Source organism: Symphalangus syndactylus, chromosome 8, assembly GCF_028878055.3.
Source record: "Symphalangus syndactylus isolate Jambi chromosome 8, NHGRI_mSymSyn1-v2.1_pri, whole genome shotgun sequence".
Lineage (NCBI taxonomy): Eukaryota > Metazoa > Chordata > Mammalia > Primates > Hylobatidae > Symphalangus > Symphalangus syndactylus.
The window spans coordinates 99578596-99593982 of record NC_072430.2 but is presented as its reverse complement, the minus strand read 5'-3'; positions in this window follow the sequence as shown (position 1 = coordinate 99593982).

Below are 15387 nucleotides of genomic sequence, written 5' to 3'. Positions count from 1 at the left end.
AAACCATATGGAAAAGTGAGAGCTTCCAGATTGTTTAATATATGGGCAAAGAGCAGTTTTCAATTTACCCAAGTTAATTTTTCCCCAAGCAATCATCCTAGTTGGTATCCACCCAGGACCCTAGGTCGACATTAATCCTTCAGCAGCAGCAAATGGCTGGAGAATCCCTAATGACCTGAAGTTCTCCTGGTGTCAGCTTGGCTCAGCTGCACCTCATCTGAAAAACAACTTCCCCTCTCATCATCTGCACAGCCTCCAATGCTCCAAATTGAGGACTCGCTCTCAGATGTTGCCTTGGAATTTGGTTGTTAAGTGTGGAATGAACATTGTTAGAAAATGAACCTCCCTTATGTGTTATTCTGCTCATTAAAAATGGAATAGCAAAAAGAGAAAATAAATTGCAGAAATTCATCAAAAGGAGTCCCTTGACTGCCTCCGATATTCACAATATTCACGGGGTTCGCTATTGAAATATGAAAAGACAAATGTGGAAGAGCAAAATATGAACAGACCTGAGACACAGGCTGAGGGCAGAATCACAGCCTGCCGGTCTCCCCTGACTGGTTATAACAGCGACTGCAGCTTCTCAAGTTTAATAATTTACGTTATGATCGCTCCTTCATTATTAATAATGTTATGTACTATGAATTTCCCTGCCTTTTTCAACTTCTGTTTATTTCTACCCAACTAATTCCCAAAACTCTGCTGTGTTCCTCAGCAAGCCTTATCTGAAGCTGTTTTCCTCTTCACTAAATTATCCCAGCTGTTCATTTCTCATCACCCATCATCCCTCTCTCATGGTTATTTACATATCTTATCTCCCATATTAAACTCTGAGCTTCTCAAAGACCAAATTCAGAGCATCCTTGTTTTATATCCTCCATAACATCTAATTTTATTTCTAAAGTTTTTATCTATATGAATGTTGTTTATAAGAAATCCAATTAGAGATTGACACAGAGCTAAAATAAATAGTGATTATAAAAACATGCTTCCATTTCAATTCTGGAATTCAGTTAAGTAGAATCAAGGATACCACCTCAGTTTTCCCTATATGTATATGTTTGTGTGTTTGTGTGTGTGTGTGTATATATATATATATATATTTCTTTTTTTTTTTGAGATGGAGTCTCGCTCTGTCACACAGGCTGGAGTGCTGTGGTGCAAGTCTTGGCTCACTGCAACCTCTGCCTCCTGGGTTCAAGCAATTCTCCTGCGTCAGCCTCTCAAGTAGCTGGGATTACAGGTGTGCACCACCATGCCCAGCTAATTTTTGTATTTTTGATAGAGATGGAGTTTCACCATGTTGGCCAGGCTGGTCTCAAACTCCTGACCTCAGGTGATCCCTCCACCTTGGCCTCTCAAAGTGGTGGGATTACAGGCCTGAGCCACCACTCTCGGCCAGTTTTCCCTATATTCGTCCATATCTTTACTTCTAACTGCATAGTGTGTGATATGAGTTCCAAAAGATCTTTGCAAGAAGGCTAATCATACTTACATAATATGCTTTTGATGACTTAGACTTTGCACCCATAAACCACAATGAAGTGCATTAAACTTTATAGCAAAAATTTCCCCCACATCCTTAAATTACAGAGAACAGAGGGAAAAGGTAGAAGTTATAAATTTAAGGAAAAGAATGTGAAGAAAAAAAATCCAGGTTTTAAAAGTTCTCTATTCAGCAAAAACATTTAGTAAATTTCAACAAATGTGAATACTATTTTGAATTTTACATATATCACATGGAAAATTACTTTTTAAATGTGGAATTGACAGGACAGTTTGTGGTTAGACTTTGGTAATCTCTTTTGCTAGGAAATCCTAGAATAATTCATATAATTTGCTATCAGCAGCTTTCTAGTTTAACAAACCCAGTAAAATTTTAAAAGCAACTGCAAGCTTTTCTGCACAGAATCACCTTACCACTCTAATATATCAATAGTGGTATTTTTGTAAAAAGGAAAAAAAATGGCAGTTGTCATTCTTTTATCACACTGCTTAAAATATTGCTGTCTAATCTCAAAAATTTTGTCTTACTCTTTATGAATCAGGTCTAGTTTCTTTTCAACAACTATAACGGTTTTCTTCAGTGTATTAAAATGTTGCTGCTTTATAATAAATAACACTTAAGCTGAAACATACTATAGCCCATTTCCTTGAGAAAAAAGATTTAAAAAAGTAATGTAATTGGCATGACACTTTCTAAATAAAACATACTAAATAAGGCTGACAATGTGCGATTTTTAATATGTGACATGTATTAGTCTGTTTTCACACTGCTGTAAAGAAATACCCAAGACTGGGTAATTTATAAAGGAAAGAGGTTTAATTGACTCACAGTTCCACGTGGCTGAGGAGGCCTAAACTTGCAATCATGATAGATGATGAAGAGGAAGCAAGGACCTTCTTCATATGGTGGCAGAAGAGAGAAGGGCAAGTAGGGGAAATGGTACACGCTTATAAAAGCATCAGTTCTCGTGAGAACTCACTATCATGAGAAAAGCCTGGGGGAACCGCCCTCACAATCCAAAAACCTCCCTTCCTTGACACATGGGGATTACATCTCAGGGATATAGGAAGCCCCCAATAATTATCTGCTAAATGCCAAAAGCAAGGACGTTCATTTTACATGACATGGTGAATAGAACATAGCAGGACTTATGAGACAGTCAACTGGCAATTGTAGAATAATTTAATATATGTGTCTTCAACCAGAATGACCAAAAGAACATTTGCTGACTTCTGATTCTTATGTGGAATTTCTAGGTAATGTACAAATTTTCTAACCCCAACATGTGATATATTCTTTGGTTCATAAACACTTGAGAGAAGAAAAAAAATCAAATTATTCTAAATGCTATAGTTAGTACCTTCCTCCATTATTTTCAATTATTTAGTCTAAATTAACTTGGCGTGACTAAGGGAATTAGTCTAAGATTGTGATAACCAGACAAGGTTGTTATGACCTAAATCTAACTGAAATATTCTAATTATTACTTGAATAAAGTCAAGTGAGTTTTTTAAAGTAATCTGGAATGACAGCCTTGTTTTTTTTTTTTTTTTTTTTTTTTTTTTTTTTTTTTTTTTTTTTTGAGACAGAGTCTTGCTCTGTTGCCCAGGCTGGACTGCAGTGGCATGATTATAGCTCACTGCAGCCTCGATATTCTGGGCTTAAGCAATTCTTCTACCTTAGCCTCCCAAAGTGCTGGGATTACAGGCATGAGGCACCACGCCCAGCTGGAATAGCAGTCTTAACTATGTTAGCAGAAAGAGAGTAGAATTCGTCCTTTCCAAATTACTTTCTGGTCTGTGATCATGGAGACTTTGAACTAAGCAAGAGGTAATATAATCTATGTCTTTGCTAAAAGCATCACTGCTTTTATCTACTTAGGTGAATCATGCTTGGGGACATTAAAAAATCATCAATAGAATCATTGTCTTGAAACAATGGGCAAACAGAATTATCCTTTGTAGCAACTGTAAATACCAACTTAAAATGCCATAAAAAGGATCTGGTCTGCTTTTCTTTTCATCTCCAACAATATCCGGGAAGGAGATTTCAAAATGGAAATCCTTCTATTTTTGTTTGCACAGCCTGCACAGGCATTTGCTCCCACAGATGTTCCACATTTACACACAGGAAAGAAGCATGTCTGAAACCCACCTCCGCTGTTACAAAATGATGACGATACTCAGTAGCATTTTCTTCTGCCATAGAAGTTTTATTAAATGGTTTAATATATTCATCCTCTATGACCATTGGGACTATCTGTCCTAGAATTACATTTTGGTGGGCCTCGTCACCCCTCTACCCCTCTAGGACAATAATAGACTGCCTGGTGTCAGAAAAGTGCTAAATATATGAATATATTTTCTAGCTTATCTGTAAAGGATGTTAATAATGGTCTTAAAGAGACTTAAGCATCAATTCAAATAAAATGCAATTATTTTACTGCCAGCTTGTGTATCCAAAAATGAATGTGCTTTATAAAATAGTAATGTTCAGGCATGACAAAATTATTTCTAACTGTACATTTATTTCATTGTTTAGTACTTAGTGGAGGAAAAAGGTTAATTGAAATATGAAAAATGTGTAGTAAGGAATTATAGTGATTTACCAAATAATGTTGACTCCAGTCACTTTTACAACTAGAATTTGCTGAAACACCTAGCAATTATTTATACATAGTAAAAAATTGTTGGGTTGGCTAATCAATAAAACATTCAGCTCTTCCAGAAGCATTTTTTAAAACACCAAGCAAAAAAGGAAAAGCCTGTAAACACAACCGCACTGAATTTTATTTCCACTGAATAAAAAAAAATCCCATTAGATGTTTAACTTTAAACTTTTATTGACTCTAACATTGTCACCAGAATCCACGTAAAATCAGTATTTTTCTACATATGGGCCCCTGCAGAGAGGAAGATCCTTTTTCCTTGCTTGGAAGTACTTGCGGGGCTTAAATAAATGGCTTAAATTATACCTTGTTCATTAACACCCTTACCAACTGAACTGTTACTAAATGAATAGTGGATTTAACCATACTGTATAAACAACAATGTGTAAGAGCACCTAAATAGCAATTTAAATGCATCTGTTTCTGGAAAAGGAATTCTTAAATGATTTGGTTTATATTGAATATTGTGGTTTACCTGATTCAGCATCTTCCCATTACCATGTTTGTGTTCACTGCCATTTTCATGTCTAGTTTTCCCTTGTATATAATTTTATTTGAAAATGAAGAAAAGCACAAATCTTATTTTATATTATGATGATCACTATTAGAACTTTATAGGCATGAATAATAGTTTTCAATTGACAAAGGAAAAAATTCTTCAGGTATCTAAATAGGATAGCTGAATTCTGCCTGAGTTAAAAAACATATGTTAAAGTAAATCTATAAAAAATTGAATAAAGCTTGGAAAAAATCCAGGAAAGAAAAGATATTATTTAAGGGACATTTTACTAGTAACTTTTCAATGATTTTTATTGTATTTTTGATGTTCCCTCAGTAGGAGAACACCATTAGCCATATTTTAAAAAGGAGTGAAGGCTGGATGTTTATGTTTGCATCAAGAGTGAGTTAGTGACTAATAATTTAACCATCAAATCCTTCTCATTAAAGTTCGTCTGTTGCTGTTTCTCTTAACTGTCCAGTACTTTATCTAGTGTTACAGATGAGAACATCAGGATATCCCCAGACTGCTTATTCTATTTTTCCTTCTCTCCATTGCATCTACCCCTTAGGACACTGCATTTTCTCAAATATTGCTGGAATATTTCTAAGATTTGTCTCTTTCCATTTAAGTCCTACCAGGAACTTTCCATCTCTTCCTTTGTAGTTTCCATGACCCTCTTCCACTATGTGACCGCAAGTTAAGAATATCTATACCTCACTCCAGCAACTGACGACTCTCAGCCTCCTAACAGAAAGATGTTACACTTGATTGATATTATTATTTCTCAGGACACCTTTATCATAGGAAGAAAGAATTTGAGAGTATTTTTTTTTCTTTTTTTAAAAAAATTTTACTTTAAGTTCTGGGATACATGTGCAGAGCATGCAGGTTTGTTACATAGATATACATGTGCCATGGTTGTTTGCTGCATCTATCAACCTGTCATCTAGGTTTTAAGCCATGCATGCATTAGGTATTTGTCCTAATGCGCTCCCTCCCCCTGCCCCCCAACCTGAGAGTAATTTTAAGAAAAAAGTTGATACTGATTTTGGAAACTCAGTTGGCAAGGAGAGTATGGGGCTGACTGTACATGAAGTACTTGAACTGGATTATCCATATACAAAGTAGGGTAGTAAGTATATTGGGGAGGGTGCAGGGGGAGGAGGATAAAAAAGGAAATAGAGAGGAGATAGGTGTGAGAAAACAGTAGCGGTAAGAGAATAAAAATAGTGTCTATTTCCAGAAAAGCTCTTTCCTGAAAGTCATATGGAGCTGAGTGAGGCAGAAGCTATTATTGCCCAAGTCCATGAGGTCTATCAGCCTTGGAGATGAAGACCCTTTTACTACTAGAGTCCAATCAGCAGATATTGGTAAAAGTACATATACTTTAAAAGAGTCATCTATTCTCTGCATATTTTAAGTCTGTTTCTTACCCTTTTCCTTACTTCAATGATACCTATTTTTGGATCTGAGTTCTTCAAGGATAAGAAATAAATCTGTTATGCTTTATTGGCACAGCACCACACTCAGTAAATGAGGATGTTAAATAAATATTATTGAAAGAGGAGAAAATGGAAGAGGAACAGTAAAGATTGATTAATCTAACCTTTTGACCTATTTCTTCTCTTGATAAACCTTTCTTTATGAGACTAAAAGTCAACATACTAGTTTATCTTGTAAAAATTTTTGAAACTGATTGAATGCACATAGGAATATTTTAGTCCTCCCCAACCCCAGATACTGCATGTTGCAATTGAAGGACAGGTATTTTAAGTGAATCCCTCACCTAATGGAAAACTATAATTCTGAATGACTTTGACAAGCTGAAAAAAATAAGTACACTGAGCTCTCTGGGGATAAATGAAGAATAATTTGCTTTGTGAAGAAAAAAAAGCTTTCAAAAGGGAATGCAAAAAAGTTAATGCTACACAGATATCCATTAAATGTTTGTGTTTCACTGAAGGAAATCAGAAAATTATACCATCTTGAGACAACAAATATATTCTAGTCCAATTCCTATGACCTACATATAAGCAAACCATGATAAAGATAAATTAGATGACTTACCCAATACAAAACAGCTAATAAATTGGAACGAGGGGAGTAGATACTAAATTTCCTGACTCCAAAACCAATACTCACAAGAGGCAGTGATAAAATGATAAAGACATTTTAATAATAAACAGTGGAACGTCTCCAATTTGGATCTCAACAATTTTTAAAAGACATGAAAAAGTGAGGATAACTTGGCAAGAACCCATAACAAAGTAACTGACTAAAGATTTGGGAATTGGAGTTTATAAAGGAAGTTTCAAGAATCATGATTATTAAGGCTTCAGAAGAAACTTAGCTACCAACTTCAGGAAGCTATCATATAAAGAAGGGCAATCAGACAAGCCTCTTCATCAAAATCAGAAATAGAGAACAGAATTTATGACACCTACTAGTTAAGTATAAGGTGGTTTCCTGTCTAGTTATGTGAAAGTTGATTGTTTAGGTGTTACAAAATTCTATTAAATATGTTGAACAGAAAAAAAGACCCTAAAATTGATGAGATTAGATCATTAATGACATTACTTTTTTTGGATTATTTATTTTTTATTGATACAAATATTTGTACATATTTATAGAATACATGTGATGATTTTTTTTTCTCACTTTGTCACCCAGGCTGGAGGGCAGTGGCGTGATCTTGGCTCACTATAGCCTTGACCTCCTGGGCTTAAGAGATCCTCCTGCCTCAGCCTTCTGAGTAGCTTGGACTATAGGCACACGCCATCATGCCTGCTAGTTCTTGTATCTTTTTGTAGAGACAAGGTCTTGCTATGTTGCCCAGGCTGGTCTCAAATTCCTGGGCTCGGCAATCCTCCCACCTTGACCTCCCAAAGTGCTGGGATTACAGGTGTGAACCACCATGCTTGGCCATAATTTGTTACATGCATATTGTGTAATGATCAAATCAGGGTATTTGGGGTATCCATCACTTTGAGTATTAATAATTTCTGTGTATTGGGAACATTTCAAGTCCCCTCTTCTAGCTAATAGCTAATACAATACATTGTTGTTAACTATGGTCACCCTACTCTGCTATTGAACATTAGAACTTATTCCTTCTAATTGTATGCTCGTTATTTATTAACCAACCTTCTGTTATCTCTTCTTTGTCTCTTTCTACTGTTTTTGACATAAAGTCTGTTTTATCTGATTGTATGGTTTGGCTCTGTGTCCCCACCCAATTCTCACCTTGAATTGTAATCTCCATAATCCCCATGTGTCAAGGGTGGGACCAGGTGGAGGTAATTGGATCATGGGGGCAGTTTCCCTAATGCTGTTCTTGTGATAGTGAGTTAGTTCTCACGAGATCTGATGGTTTTATAAGCATCTGGCATTTCCTCTGCTTGCACTCACTCCATCCTGCTGCCCTGTGAAGAAGGTGCCTGCTTCTCCTTTGCCTTCCACTGTGACTGTAAGTTTCCTGAGGTCTCCCCAGCAATGTGGAACCAAGAGTCAATTAAACCTCTTTCCTATGTAAATTACTCAGTCTTGGGTATTTCTTCATAGCAGTGTGAGAACGGACTAATACATCTTATATAAACATAGCTACTCCTGCTCACTTTTGGTTTCCATTTGTATGAAATATCTTTTTCTGTCCCTTTATTTTCAGTTTATGTGTGTCTTTACAGGTGAGATGTTTCTTGTAGGCAGCATACAGTTGAGTCATATTTTTAAAACTTCATTCCGACAGTCTATATCTTTAAAGTAGAAAGTTTACTCTGTTTAGATTCAAGGTTGATATTGTTATATGAGAGCTTATTCCTGTCATTTTACTAATTGATTTCTGGCTGTTTTGTATATCCTTTGTTCCTGTCTTTCTCTCTTATTATTTATCACAGTGGCTTGGTGATTTTCTGTATTGGGAACATTTGTGTCCTTTCTTTTTCTTATTTCTGTATCTGCTGTACCAGTGGGTTTTATACTTTCAAGTATTTGCATGATGGTAGATATCACCCTTTTTTTTTCAGACATAGGGCTCCACTAAGCATTTCTTGAAGGACTGATATAGGGGTGATGAATTTCTTCAGCTTTTGCTTGTCTTGGAAATACTTTATTTCTTCTTCATTTATGAAGGATAATGTTGCTGGGTATACTATCTGTGAGGGTCAGGTTTGGTTTTTTTTCCAGCACTTTTAATATATTAATCCATTCTCTCGTGTCCTGTAAGATTTCTGCTGAGAAATGCCCTGTTAGTGTGATGGGAGGTCCCTCATAAGTAAGGACACACTTTTCTCTTGTTGTGTTTAGAATTCTCTGTATGTCTTTTACTTTTGACAATTTGACTATAATGTACCATGGAGGAGATCTTTTTGAATTGTATTTAATTGGAGATCTCTGAGCTTCCCCTACCTGGATGTCTAAATCTCTTGCTAAACTTGCGTAGTTTTCAGCTATTATTTTGTTAAATAGATTTTCTGTCCCTTTTGTTTTCTCTTTGCCTTGTGAGACATTGAAAATTCAAATATTTGCCTGTTTTATGGTGTCTCCTGTTTTTCATGTAGGCTTTGTTCATTCTTTTTAATTCTTTATTTTTAAGTTCTTTATTTTTGTCTGGCTTATTTCAAAAGACCATCTTTAAATTCTGTTTTTTTTTCTTCTGCTTGATCTAATAATTTCAAATGTATTTTATATTTCATTTAATAAATTATTCAGTTCTAGAATTTCTGTTTTTTTTTTTCTTCTGCCTGATCTAGTCTATTACTGAAGCTTTCAAATGTATTTCGTATTTCATTTAATAAATTCTTGAGTTCTAGTTTTGGAACTAGAACTAGTTTGGTTTTTTTTTTTAATGACATCTATTTCTTGGGTAAATTTCTCATTCATACCATGAATTGTTTTACTGATTTTTTGTATGGTTTTTCTGTATTCTCTTATATTTCATTTAGCTTCTTTAGTATCATTATTTTGAATTCTTTTTCCAGGATTTTATACATATCTTTTATGATAATTATTGTGTTTTTTTGGAGGTGTCATATTTCCTTACTTTTTCATGTATCCACACATCTGGTATTATAGTTGCTTTTTCTAACCTGTTGAATTTGCTTTCTTAGGAGAGAACTTTTTTCTGAAGATGTATCTATGGTGTTGGTTGGGTACAGCACTTTGGCTTTGATTCTGGGTGTGTGCAGTAGTGTAGTCTCTGCATGATTTCAGTGTCAGTGGTGTCTGTGATTTCCCTAGTGGCTTATGGCATGGTTATTAGTGGAGGCTGTGGTGAAGTTTTGCTGGGAATGGAAATGCTAGGTGGACCTATCTTTGAGCCCTAATGGTGGCAGTTGTAGGCCAAGTGTACTTGTCCTTGGGCCCCAAGGCAGTGTAGTGTACATGGCACTGGTGTTAGGAGGTCCAGGCAGGCCAATTCTTAGGCCTCCAGGCAGCTGGCTCAGGTGCTGGAAGTGGCAGCATTGGGCTGGGCAGGTGGGCATGTTTTCAGTCCTGTGGGCAGTTGGCATGGCGTGGGTGATGGCAGTAGCATTGGCAGGACAACACTCTGGCTTCCAAGTGGTTTGTGCTGGTGTTGGTGGTGGCTGCAATAGGCTTGACAGGCCAGTTTCCAGGCTCACAGGAGGTACATGTGGGTGGGTGCCAACTGTGGTTGTAGTGGCAAGTTGGGTAGGCCTGACCTGAGGCCCCTGGGATAAATGCTCAGGTGCCAGTGGTGGTGGCCTGGGCTGGGCAGCTTCCAGGCGTCCAGACAGCAATCCCATGCACTGGGGGACAGGGGATAGAGCCAGACTGGGTGGACCTGTCCTCAAGTCCCATAGTGGTGCATGCAGGCTCTGGCTGTGGTAGGCTGGGGTTGGGTGATCCCTAAGCCCTCAGTGGAGTGCTTTGGTTGGTTGTGGCAGTGGCTCTGCTTCAGCCTGCTACTTGGGAGGATGGGGTTGCTTTCAGTGGCAGCAGCCATACAGATAGCTGGGGAGTGCCCTCTTTGCTAGCACTTTGGCCTTGGCAGCAGCAGCCCACAGTGGTGGCACCTGAGGGTGTGAGAGTTTGTGTTCAGGTCTGTGAAAATGCACAGCAACTTTACTGCTGGGGGGAGTGGGGTCTTTGCCAATGACTTGTGTTTCAGCCCTAATGCAGCAGTGCTAGTGGGTGGGGTATGTCAATGGGGCTCCAAGGATGTGAACAGGCAGGGGCTGTTGGGCCCCTGGGCAGGAAGCAGTCTGGTGGGGACTGGGCTCTCAATATGGCACCTTTCTGTAGTTGCTTAGGACTGTGCATGGGGTGGGACCCAGTGTGAGCCTCCTCTCTGGAGCAATGCAGTTGCTCGGTCTCCAGGTGGCTCTCTATACAGTCTCAGGGCTTGTGTGGGCTGAAGGGGTCTCCTATGGCTAGGATTACAGGAGTTCACGGTGGGGATGTGAACTGCAGGGTGTATTTCACTTACTCTTTCTCTGCATTCAGGAGCCCCTCAAGGATCCCAGCTGATCCTGGCGGAGAAGCCTGCCTCGCTTTCCTCTCCTTCCTTGCTTAGATGTTTCCTGTCACTTTTCTGTTGAATTCCAGTGTTCTCTCTTAGATGATCTGTTTGAAGTGTGATTATCTGCTTGCTATTTCGGTTCTTCTTTGTGGAGGAGGTGAGTACCAGATGCCTTCAGTTAGCCATCTGGAAGCCCCTCCAAATTTTTTGAATTATTGTTTGATGCCAATTCTGGATTTTCAAAAAATAATCTTTGATTAATGTACCTGTGGTTCAATGTGAAATGTGTATGGTTTTTGTCCTGGTTTCCTGATACAGACCTTCTAAACCCTTGTTGTTTTTTGAGTGATAAGAGTGACAGGAGCATCTTTTGTTATAATATTTGGTAATTCTACAAAGTTCCTAAAACTCTTGGAATTTCCTGAGTAATAAAAGTGTCCTTTGTTTCAAGACCTTTTGGTCACACCTGAGTTTATCCTAATGAGGTGACTTAGGGTGGGGAAAGGAGGGAGAAGGCCAAAGATAAAGCTCTATAAAAATTCTTGGATGAAATTTGAGGAGCTTCTGGATAATTGAACATGTGGAGGTTCCTAGAAGGTAGCATGCCCAGAGAAGGCATGGAAGCTGCACACCCCTTCCCACATGCCTTGCCCAGTGCATCTCTTCCATCTGCTGTTCACTTGTTTCCTTTGTAATATTCTTTTTTTTTTTTTTTGAAAGAGGAAAGCAATGAAAGCAGAGATTTATTGAAAATGAAAGCGCACGCCACAGGGTGGAAGTGGGTCCAAGCAAGTGGCTCAAGGGCCAAGTTACAGAGTTTTCTGGGGTTTAAATACCCTCTAGAGGTTTCCACTGGTTACTTGGTGTACACCCTACGTAAATGAAAAGGGTGAGGTTACAAAGTCATTTATTCGGTGTACGCCGTATGTAAAAGGAGAGGATATTTCCTGTCATAGCTGAAGTGTTTCCATTTGATTTAGTTCTGGGAAGTCCTTAGGCTCCCTGCCTCCAAGTCCTGTTCTCCTGCCTCATTTCCTCCCTGAAAGACGGGATTCCAATAAATCTTTATGGCAGGTGGAGAGATTGATGGTCTTTCTTCCGTAACTGCTTCATGCTGGCTTGGGGTGTAGTCCCTGCCTACTGGGGATCATGGAACATTTGCCCTGCTCTGTCTTGTGGAGGAAGGGTAGCTCCTTGATGGCCAGGGGTGGTGTCTCCACCTGGAACTGGCTGGAACCCTTGTAGCATGTCCTGAAGCTTGATGGTCTCTAGGTGAGAGGAAATGAATTTGGTTAAAAGATTTAATGGGAACCTCACAGGGTGGATACCTAAGCTGTGAGGAATGTTTGTTATAGAGATTTGAGGAAGAAAAACAAAACCTGGTCTGTGGTCTGTTCTAGGATCTATGTGTTTCCTTAAAGTCTTAGCATGAGGGACTCCATTTTGGTTTGGTTTCGTCTATTGGGTCCCAGCTCATGAGCTCAGTCCAAAACAATGGCCTCCCATAATTTTGTTTTAAAAAATTTCCCTTTTGGTCAAGTTCTCATTTAGGTAAGAGTGTGACCAAAACTTAGAGCCTTTGTGCTACTCTGTTACCATGATTTTGGATTTCTGGTCTCAGCGCGTCATTCATAGGTTATGGTGTCATCATGGTCACACCTTTCTTTCATCTCTTGTCATTCAGTTGAAGAGAGACCATTTGACATTCTGGAGATGGCTGCATGGAAGCATTTAAAACCTTTGAGAGAATACAGTATACCAGGGAGACTATTATAATGCCTATTAGGAAGATAACACCAAGTTTGGAGTATTCTCCTTACCCAGGATCCGCATAAACCAAACCACCTGAAATCTAATAGATCAAAGAGTGAGCAAATGCCAATCCCTGCTCCTCTGCTGTGTTTCTTAGGAACCTGGTTGGACTTGGACCTGATGGGTCGGGGCATCATCTGTCAAATGCTGCTGCAGAGGCTTTTCCCGCATCTGCACCTCCGCTGGGTGCAGGAGCGGGGTTGAAAGGCTCCGCTAGGTGCAGGAGCTGGGTTGAAAGGCCGCCCATGGTCAGGTTGGCCACCTGCTTCATGAGGTTGAACTGCTTCTTCATGGCAGCGGCGTCGGCAACCCGCGGGGCTCCGCCCGGCAGGCAGGGCTATACCCAGAGGGCTCCTACAGGGCTTCACAGCTGAAGCGACCGGCGGCAGCTCTTTTTTTTTTTTCCTTTAAGACGGATCTCGCTCCGTCGCCCAGACTGGAGTGCAATGCACGATCTCGGTTCACTGCAACCTCAGCCTCCCGGGTTCAAGCGATTGAGTAGCCTCCTGAGTAGCTGGGACTACAGGCGTGCACCACCACGCCTGGCTAATTTTTGTATTTTTAGTAGAGACAAGGTTTCACCATGTTGGTCAGGCTGGTCTCGAATGCCCGACCTCAGGTGATCCGCCCGCCTCGGCCTGCCAAAGTGCTAGGATTACAGGCGTGAGCTACCACACCTGGCCTGTAATGTTCTTTATAATAAACTAGTAAATGTAAATAAAGTATTTCCCTGGGTTCTGAGCCACTCTTGCAAATTAATCAAGCCCTGAGGAGGGGGTGTGAGAACCCAGTGGTCATTCAGAAGCATAGGTAACAACGTGGGGCTTTCAACTGACATCTGAAGTGGGCATAATCTCGTGGGACTGAGCTCGCAACCTGCAGGATTTGACATCATCTCCGGGTAGGTAGTGTCAGAATGGAATTAAAGAACAGCCAGATGGTGTCTGCTGAAGAGTCTACTGCAGGATTGATTGTTTTCTCACACAGTGTGTGTGAGAAAGAAATCTCATACATCTGGAGCCAGAAGTGTTGTATTGAGTGTGTGAGTAGTGAGTACAGAGTAGGAAAAATAGCTTTTTGATTTTTCTTCTATTTCTACAATATCTAGAAATTATAGTGTCCAAATGATAGTGTATCTGTTTTGCTTTGGGAAAAGTGAGTATTTTCCTATAAGGGTATAATAAAAAATATGTGAGGATCTTATTGGCCCCTTCCCAAGGCCTATCATGCACCCAGCTAGGTGCAATGTCTTATATTAGCCATTTTTTAATTTCAGAAATTAAACCCCATAGGAAGAGAAAACATATCACTCTCTAGAGAGGCAATATAGCCTAGTGGTCAAGAATGTAGATGGAAACAAAAACCCCTGTAGAACCTAGGACAAAGACCAAATATATTACACATTAAGCCCCAGGTATATTAATCAAAGATGATTTTTGAAAATCCAGAATTGGATTAGAATTACAATAGAACCCAAGAAGAACCAATATGCTGTTTGAGTTCTATTCCCAGCTCTTTTACTTACAGGCTGTGCAAACATGAACAAGTTATTCATGTCTCTCTGTGCCACAGACAGTTGTAAAATACGGGTAGTATTGGTAACTACATCCTATGGTTAAGATGATTAAATGATTAAATAATTTAAAAATCATCAGGCACTTTGAACAGTTCTTGGCATACAGGTGCCCATTTATGGAAAAATTCCAGTGTATGGAAAATCCTATTCACAAAATTAAATACTCAATGTACCCTGAAAATATATCAATAAAAATTTGTGGGAAAAAATTTAAATGATCATATTTATTATCCTAAATGCCTAAAAGAATGAAACTACTCTGAAATGTTTCAGTGCATACACCTGAAAGTTATAAAGCTTTCAAATATGAAGAAAATCATGCAGATATTTGAAACTTTCAAAGTTTTATTTAATACTGAACCCATAAAATGCCCAGCCGGAAAATCTGTCCATGATCTCAAGACTTCTCATCCTCCATAATTGCATGAGCCAATTCCTTTTATAACTTACACACACAATATACATACAATATATATAGTTTGAAAATCTATCTATCTATCTATCTATCTATCTATCTATCTATCTATCTAGCTATCTATCTATCTATCTGATCTCCTATTGGTCTGTTTCTTTGGAGAACCCTGGCTAATACAATAGCTAAAATTAAAAAGATAAAATACTAAGTGTTGACAAAGATAGATAGCAAATAAATTTTTATACATTGGTTAGCATAAAATAGCACAACTGCTTTGGAAAATAATTTGACAGTTATTTACGAAGTTAAACATACCCTTAACATGTGACACAACAATTCTAATCCTCAGTATTTATCCAAGATAAATGAAAATATATATTCACCAAAAGATTTGTACACAAATATTCATAGTTGCATTATTCATAA